Source organism: Myotis davidii, unplaced genomic scaffold, assembly GCF_000327345.1.
Source record: "Myotis davidii unplaced genomic scaffold, ASM32734v1 scaffold247, whole genome shotgun sequence".
Taxonomy (NCBI): Eukaryota; Metazoa; Chordata; class Mammalia; order Chiroptera; family Vespertilionidae; genus Myotis; species Myotis davidii.
The window spans coordinates 2,021,226-2,030,053 of record NW_006299593.1 but is presented as its reverse complement, the minus strand read 5'-3'; the positions used below and the strand labels follow the sequence as shown (position 1 = coordinate 2,030,053).

General features: G+C 48.6%; 1 long non-coding RNA gene across 1 annotated transcript in view; it reads left to right on the top strand.

Annotated features, from left to right (window-relative positions):
* LOC107184922 overlaps window positions 1-8,828 on the top strand; it is a 24,629-nt gene continuing 15,801 nt past the window's right edge. The window contains exon 1 of the long non-coding RNA XR_001515821.1: window positions 1-14. This is a non-coding gene — a long non-coding RNA (uncharacterized LOC107184922). The remainder of the gene's footprint in view (window positions 15-8,828) is intronic.

Here is an 8,828-nt window from a genome sequence, read left to right as displayed (position 1 = left end):
CATCCTGGTGCGAGGTAAGAGGACGGCTCGCGGCCCTGGGCCACCGGACCCCACCCTACCTCGACGGGGTCTCCGATCTTCCCGCCGGCTCCCCTCCCAGTGCATACATTCAGTCAGTCGTTCCGTCAGTCAGTAAATATTATTTCGAGTGTCTGTCGTGCGCTGGACATGACAGGAGTGCAAGGGACAAAGCGGCGGACGGGATGGAAGAGATAGAGGTGGGAGGGTGGACTCCACCCTGCATTCCTGGCGGCAGGTGAGCTGCCCGGCCTCCCGCCCAGCCCTGTTTCCCGTCCCCAGCGACGCAGACCGCTCAGTAGCTCCCAGGAGAGGCACAAGGATTGGGGAATGCCTCTCGCAGCGCTTGCCCGCCTGGGCTACGTTCTCTTGGTTTCCACTTCCTTACGGCGCCTGGGCCCAGCCGCTGTCCGTGAGGCCCTTTCCGGGCCTGATCTGCCCCTTTCTCCCTCGCCCTTCTCCCTCCTCTCTTCTTTCCGGGCCATTTCTCCCTGCCCAGCTCGCCTTCTCAGCTTTCTTCCTGCAAGCGCCTCTGGGCTGCACCCGAGTTCCCAGCTCTCCCTAGCTTCTCCCTGGCCTTCCGACCCTCCGGGCAGCCTCAAGCGAAACTCTAGGCCCAGCTTTCGCTGGACCCGGGCTTCGCCCAGAGAGAGGAGAGGAGAAAGGGAATTCTGGCGTCTTGCTGTTAGCCGGTTTCTAGGCCTCCGTCAGAGCCTGAGGTCTGTTTTCCCCAGCATCTCAGAACCCCCGGGGACCGGAAACCCACAGCCCAGAAGAGGCAATTTGTGGGTAATGGTTCCCCCTGGCTTCCTTCTCCAACTCTCTGGCCTAGCGTCCCTCTGCTGCCTTTGTCCAGCCCCTTCTTTCCTAGCACACCATCCCGCCTGTGAGGTCCTCTGGAGTGTCCCAGCCCACTGCCTGGGAAGGGGAAGTAGCTGACTCTAGCTAGAGGTCGCTCTAGGTCCAGGATCCTGAGTTTTGTCTGATCTGAGCTGGGCTATCCACACACAGACTGGGACACCTTGGCCTAGTTAACCCCCCCCCCCCGCCCCCGCAACACACACACACAGACACACACAGCTGCTGGGTTTGGGTGGCTCTGGGAATGGGGGACAGGGCTAGAGCATGGAGAAAGTCCAGTGCGAAGGGGCCCTGGTCTGGGGAAACACTCCTGGTATCAGGTGTGATCACCTAAAGATGGGGTACCCAGTGCCATTCTTGGGGCAGGCTTGAGTTACAGGACAGGGCATGGGTGTCCTCCCCATCCCGCTGGGATCCCAACAGGTGTATGGACCTATTGAACACCTGGGATTAAATTAGATGGGTGCCATTCCGTAGACTGAGGGGTGTCCTGGGTGCAATACTCTCATATTAAGGCCCTCAAGTGACACCACCTCACACCCCATCTATGGCTGGGCATTTCCTCTGCCTGGACAATTGTGAGTTCTGTGGAGTGCAAGACATCCAAGCTAGGAATAATCCACATCCAGACAGAGCTGGACTTTGTGCATGGGCAGGGTGTACTTTTATAAATGCATATATGCACATACAGCGATGCCATTACATTTGCACAATAGAATGGAAATATACCATTGAATGTGTATTCACACACCTAAAAGAAATAAAAGGTACACAGGGCCCTCATAAATCCCTCTGTCCTTTCCTGTTCAGTAACAAGGAGGTTATTATAGGCCTGAGATAGTCGGTAGGTCATGTACCACTAATCCCTCCTAGCCAGGGTCACCTGCGTCACTCCAGGCCCTCCTGGGGCCCAGAGCAGAGGCTCTGACGAGTGAAAGGCTCAGCATTAGTGCAGGGAAGCCAGCGGTGTCTTAGCTCCAAGATGAATGCCCCTCCACATGCTCTAAGCAGAGCGTACGTTTTGCCCTTGACACATCCTAAGTATCTTTAGAGCAGTGGTTCCCAACCTTGGCTGCACATTAGAATCACCTGGGAATCTTTATAAAATCCTGATTCCTGGGCCTTGTCCTCCGGAAATTCTGTTTCTTTGTTACTAATGTTGTGGGCCCCACCCCATAACAAAGAAACAGAATTCCAGCCAAGGTTGAGAACCACTGCTTTAGAGGAAACCAAAAAAAAGGTCAGATTGGAGGCATTTACCATCACAGTCTTCAGGATGCTGGTGGGCCGAGGATTCTGGGAAAGAGCCCATCCTCTCTTGGCATTCCTTTCTTTCTCCCCCTTCTCCGCTCTGCACTTGCTCCCCGGAGGTTCCCCATCCCAAGGTAGCAAATCTTTTGGGGGAGTCCCATGACACAGGAGAGGAAGAGGGGGTGCTGGAATTAAGAGAAGTTGGTTTGTAATACTAGCCTTACAGCCTTTTGCATTTGAACCAGTTTCTTTGCCCCTTCATACCTCAGTTTCCTCATCTGTACAAGGAGACCCTTAGGGCTTACCTTGAAGGGCTGTGCTCAGGGTCAGAGTGGTGTCCATAAAACTGCAAACACGCAGCAGAATCTGCAGAAATGTTCCGTGGAGTGAAAACTGGGAAGCCGGGAGATGACCCACAAACCACTTCTGGTAAAGGGTTTCCTTCCTTCGAGGCTTCCCCCAACTCACCGGCTGTTGGGGCAGCGTCTCCTTTGTGCTCAGGGCCAACCGTGTTTGTTTGGAGGTGAGCAGCCAAGGGGTGAAGAACTGGCTGATGTAGAGAGGATCGGGGACTCCTTGCAGACCACGCTTGCAGCCCCGACCCCAAACCCCTCCAGGGACCCTCGCTCAGCCAATCACTCAAGCTTCTGGCTGCCTCTGGGGAAAGCGGTCCGGGGACAGGGAGAGGGACCTTCCTGCTTCCCCCGCCTCAACATGGAGGCCGCTTTATGCCTCACCAGGGCCAAACAAGGCTGCTGGGATAACGCGTGTGCACACAACAGGAACCCGGCACACCCACTGCCCACACAGCCAGGCTTCCGCAGGGACCCTACAGCTCTGCAGGGCTCCCTACACCTCTGTGTGAACGCCCCCCCCGCCCCGTCTGCCGAGGGGTTGGGATGGGGATCCTTTTGTTTCCTATTTGCTAAGGGCGCGCCAAGCCTGGGCTGGAGACAGGGGAAGGAACGGGCTGCCTCCTGCGCGGCCTAAACCGCAAGGAGCAGCTGCGGGGCAAAGGCCTTTTCGGTGGACCCGGGATCCCCCGCAGTCGCAAGGAGTGGGGCAACTCTCACCCGAAACTCCCTGCAACCTCACCATCTAGGCTCGCACCGCACGCTCAGACGCGCCCACGGGATGCCCAGGTCACCCCCAGATGAATTCCACAGCCCGCCTGGACAGAGCCTGGAATGGCCGCGGGCCGGCGTCACCGAAACAAAGCCTGGTCCGGTCCCTACTCACCCAAAGCGATCCCCCCGAGTCTCAAAAATCCAGTCCTGCCGGCTGCACCCTCCGCCGCAGCTCTGTGCTGCCACCTGGCCCCAGGCCCCATGGGGTAGGACTCAGCGCTGCCCTAAGAGCGCTCCCCCAACCGAGACCCGAGGCGCTCCCCCCTGGCTCAGCACCCCGACTGGGAGGAGGAGGACAGGGAAACTGCTGGACCCCGCGACTAAGTGAGTGTCTGCCAGCCACGCCGCCCCAACCCCACCACCCATAGCCGAGCTGCTCTCACTGGGGGGCCGGGTGGATACGCCCAGCTCAGTGGCTGGGGACCGGGAGGCGCAGGAAGGCCAGGGCCACGGGCTGCGCCGGGGACGCAAGTCCCGCTGTGGATGTGAACGTGGGGAAAGCGGGCATTGATCTTAACGGGGCCCGGCCCCACTGAGATCCCGGGGACAGTGCTGGATCCGCGCTCCAGATCACGCCCATCGGAGCGTTTACCGACGGCAGAATGGCGAGCCCGCAGGACCGTGGATGCTACAGACGCGCCGAAGACGCCCGGGCAGGTGCCCGGCTTCGGGGCTTGAGCGGGGAGTGGCCTGCGGGACCCCCTCCACCCGCAGCCAAGTCTGTTCTAAGCTGGCCAGCGTCCCCTTGCTCTGTGCTCGGACTCACAACAGCCACTGCACCGAGGGGCTCCCCGGACTCTCCGAAGGACTCACCAACAAGGGCACACAGATAAGCCAGGGCCAGCGGCCCAGGCAGCCGCTGCAATGTTTAAATGGTTCATGCAGAGACTACACTTTTGGGTTTTTATTTTAATTTTTAGTTTTGGGGTTGGTGCGCGTTAGAGTGTTTTATTTTCCTGGGATTACTTTGTTTTGTTTATTATGTTTTTCCTTTTGCTTTGTTTGCGTTTGGCAGAAGGGCCCACATTCTCACTGAGGAACTATACTGGGTTCTATCATTTTGATCTTTATTTTCCCTTTATATACACACTCAGTGGCCAGATTATTATGACCACTCCATCAGTACTTCATTGACACTTCCAAAAATACTGAATATTGAAAACTTCCTAAGCAAATACTCTCAAGATTCTATTATTATTATTATTTGCATAACTAATTCACTTCATTGTTCTGATGGGGTGGTCATAATAATCTGGCACTGAGTGTATATGCTGTTATAACCCCGCCCCTCCACACACACACACACACACACACACACACACTTGCACACATAAACAGACCAGCAACCAAATGTATTGTCTGAGGGGGTGTGTCTGTGTAGATAGAATGTTTTCATTATCAAGGAACTGTTCTGGGCGTTGGGCCACTCCTTGTGTTCTCATGCCAGTTCCACCGCCCTGGGTGGACATTTGGATTAGGAGGCCCTGGACCCACTACTGCCTCTTCTCTCTCTCTCTCTCTCTCTCTCTCTCTCTCTCTCTCTCTCTCTCTTCCCTGGGCCTAAGCTGACAAACAAATTTGAGTTTTCACCCTCTGCTCATCACCTGTAGGGAGAGAAGGCCTCTAAGGGTCTTAGTGGCTCTATGTCATTTCCTCAGTTACCCTCTACTGGAGCCTGGGGCCTTAGTAGCCCTAAGCTCCCCACTCTGTTTGCCAAATTTCCTTGATTTGTATTTTCAGTGGGTGGGGGCATGGGAAGTGCATGAATTTTGCCTTCAGTGTCCTGTTTGGCTAATACAAAATGAAGATGGGCTCGGGGAAGCTGTAGGGCATGGCAGTGTCTCTTACCTCAGTTTGAGCAATTCTGAGAGAGGACAGGGAGGCTGAGTGGGCCTGCCCAGGAATCCCTGGGTCCCAGGGTGGTCCCGCGCCTGGTTGCCTTCCCCCCACCCATCCAAGAAAGAGGTCGGAAGGTCTCAAGTGGGGGAACCAGGGTACCCTTGGACACTGTAAAAGACGGGGCAGCGTCAGGACCCATCTGGCCTACTAAGCCGAGGGGTGGTGGGACCCAGAACAGCCAGACTGAAAGCAAGGAAGGGAGGGTGAGGGTGGGGTCGGACCCTCCAATCACCTCTCTAACCGTTCTCCCCTTCGCTGCCTAGCTTGCTTTTTGATTCGTTCCACAACATTGGCCAGTACATACTATGTGCCCACCAACCTGGCGTGGCTTACCAATCAAGAGACTGACACGCAGGCAGGGACCTGTCCCCACGCAATCGCTCAGATGTGTGCCTAGCACACAGTAGGCGCTCAGTAAATATTTGTCGAATGAATGACAGGAGATGTTGCCAGCAGCATCGAGCATATTTCACTAAATAGAAGGCCTTAGCGCCCCACCCCCACCCCCCAGGAACATCTGTTCTAAGATGACCTCCTTCTTTTTCGACATCAAAATGTCATTCCTAATACGAAATGATGATGATGCCAGAACATAGAATAATTAAAATCTAAAGGTGATAATGCCATATTTTTGGAATTTCCTGCAATCCTCACTTTTGGAACCACTGAGAATAAAATCGGAGAAGCCTCAAATGTGGTTCTTTTACTGGTACCAGGGCCGGAGCCGAAGGTCCGGGAAGCGCAGGTCCCGGGAAGGGCAGCATTGTCGGTAGTGAGTCTCCAGCCCTGGTGGCTGCTGAGTGTGCGGTTCCACCCGCAAAGCCAGCCAGGGCAGTGCGAGAAGTAACCAGGTACATCTGCCTGAACCTCCCCGCCGAATTCACACTCACCCTCCGCTGGAACTTGAAACTAGCGGGTAAATTAAAGCCAGGGTGTGTTCTGAATTTTACTACACCAGCTGCCCACCGCGCCCACCCATGAGCTTGGGGAGTCAGGGTGGGGGATGGAGGATGCCCAGAGGACCCAGCCTGGCAGGGCCACACTTACAGATGGAGAGAGGATTTAAAGGGGAGAAGGCTCCTAGATACACCACACACACACACACTCCAGTTTCAGGCGTATTCTTCCAGGAGGTTTTCCCATTTTCATATACAAACATTAGCAAAGTGGAACATTTTACAGAATGTCTTTCGCAGTTTACCTTTTTAAAGAATTTAATCTGCAGGGGTTATCTTTTCAGGCTCAAACCTTTCACCGCTTCCTTTGGTTAGGGAAGCGAAATCCTCCTTGTCTCTGGTGGATGTTTCGGTTGTTTTCCCCAAATATAAACACTGGCTATTTTGCTCACTTCTCTATTTCCAAAGAGTAATTTCTAGCAGTGGAATTGCTGCTTGAAATTTTCGTGTGTTTTTTTTTCTTTAAATAAAAAGCGTGTTTCCTTTCATTTTAAAACAGTAACCCATGTGATCAAAAAGTTGTTGGTTTAAGCACACACACAGTGAAAAATCTCTTTCCCGGCCCCATCCTCATCAGGTGCTCACAGGGCTGAAAGTGGTCCCCCCTTTTTTTCTAATATGTCCTTTCAAATAATTGTTATGATTATGCACGTCACTGCTATAGTCTTTTTTCTTGCTTTTATTTTTTACTCATATGGTAACATCTCTATATTTTTCTGCACTTTACTATTTTCACTTAACAGTGTATCTTGAGATGTAAATAATTTATTACTTGTTGTTTTTTACATATGCATAGTATTCCATTTACTGGTAAATAGATTGGATGGACCATAACGTATGTTATAGAACCAATACCCTATTGGTAGACATGTATTTTTTTCTTATTTGTTGCTATTATATACACTGCTGCAATAAATAAATTTGCTCCTTGGTCATTGCTACCTGTATTTGGAAGATAATGCCAAATTTCCCTCCACAGATGGTACACCCCCCCCCCCAAGCAGTGCTTGTATCTCCAAATCTGACCACCACAGTTTACCCTTTATATCTTGATAGCTATTGTCAAATTGTTCTTCAAGAAAAAATGCTTAGCAGTTTATAACCCCACCTTTGCCCTCTCCCCACATTGGACATATATATAATCTTTGTCAATCTTATAGGTAATAAGTAGCACCTTGCTGGCATTTTATTTATTTGGTTATTGTTTCTTTATTTTCTTTTCATGTTTATTGGCCAGTTGTATTTCTTCTGCCATTATCTATTAATTCATTTCCTTTGGCCAGTTTTAATTTTCAAATATCCCTTTCTTTATTGATTTGCAAAAACTCTGTATTGTGGGTAGTAGCTCATTGCTTTCAATATGTGTTTTAATTTTTTTGAGTTTATAATCTGTCTTTCAATTTTGTTTCTGATGTCTTTTGTTTCCTGAAGTTTAAAGTAACTTTCTAATTACAAAACCAACCCATGCTGCTTTGCTCTATCCTGTGAAGGTTGAAAGTTCTTTATTTTCCCCATATAATGCATTCCACTCCCAAAATGTAACCTCCCAATTTTCCCTAGTAACTGAAAAAAAAAATATGAAAGTTATATGTTACAAAAGTGGTAATATTTTTTTTGAAAACTGCTTTTTTCATTTAATAAACATATGTGAAAATCTTTCCATATAGAATTGCCTCATTTTTTAAAAATACCTGGACAGTATTTTCTTATGCAGATATGATTTATTTAAACAGTTCCCTATTGATGGGTATTTAGGTTGGCTCTACTCTTTCACTATTACAAGCAATGCTTCAGCGAACATCTTTGTTTCCCTATTTGAACAGACGGTTGTTAAAAGTCTCATTTATGAAACAATCTGAAATATGTGAAAATATGTGGGACATTTTCTATTAAGAAATTGTTAATTTTTGGGTTGTAGTAATAGTATTGTGTGCTTCTATTTTTAAAGGAACCTTATTTTTAAGAGATACATACAGAAATTTTCTAGATGACATGATATGATGTCTGGGGTTTGCTTAAACTTATGGGCTATCAAAGAAATAGGATTGTTCCTGAGTTTATAGTTGTTGAAGTCGGAGGATATGTATATCAGGGCTCATTATACTCTTCTCTCTAATTTTGTATATGTTCAAACTTTCTCACAATAAAGTGTTTCCAATAAATATAATTTCAAATATATCTGGTATGAGTATAATTACAGGATAAATTCCTAGAAGTGAACATTTGAAATCCAAGTATAGATGCTTAAAAATACGATAGATATTTCCAAATGCCAAAAATGTACTAATTTATACTCCCAGAAATTGTATATAAATTTGCCATTTCTCCACATCCTCCCATCCCAGGATATACTCAATTTTTTAGAGTAAAATCTTCTCAAGTGAAAAAAAAATATTATTTTTATTAACATGAAGTTAAATTAGTAATTTAAATGAGGTTAAGTAATTTTAATATACTTATTTTTCATTTTCATTTCCTAATCTGTGAATTTTTAAATTCATGAACTTAGCCATTTCTGTATTGGTTTGCTCATTGTTTTCTTATAGTTGTAATCTTTGCTATGAATTTTTTATCTTTTTTAAAACTTTGCTATGAATTTTTTCTGAATTAAAATTTAAACTGTAATCACATCTAGTGGTCATTTCCTTTTGGGCTCCTGCATTTTAATTCTCAATTAGAAAGGTTTTCTCCAACCAAAAATAAACATATTATATTA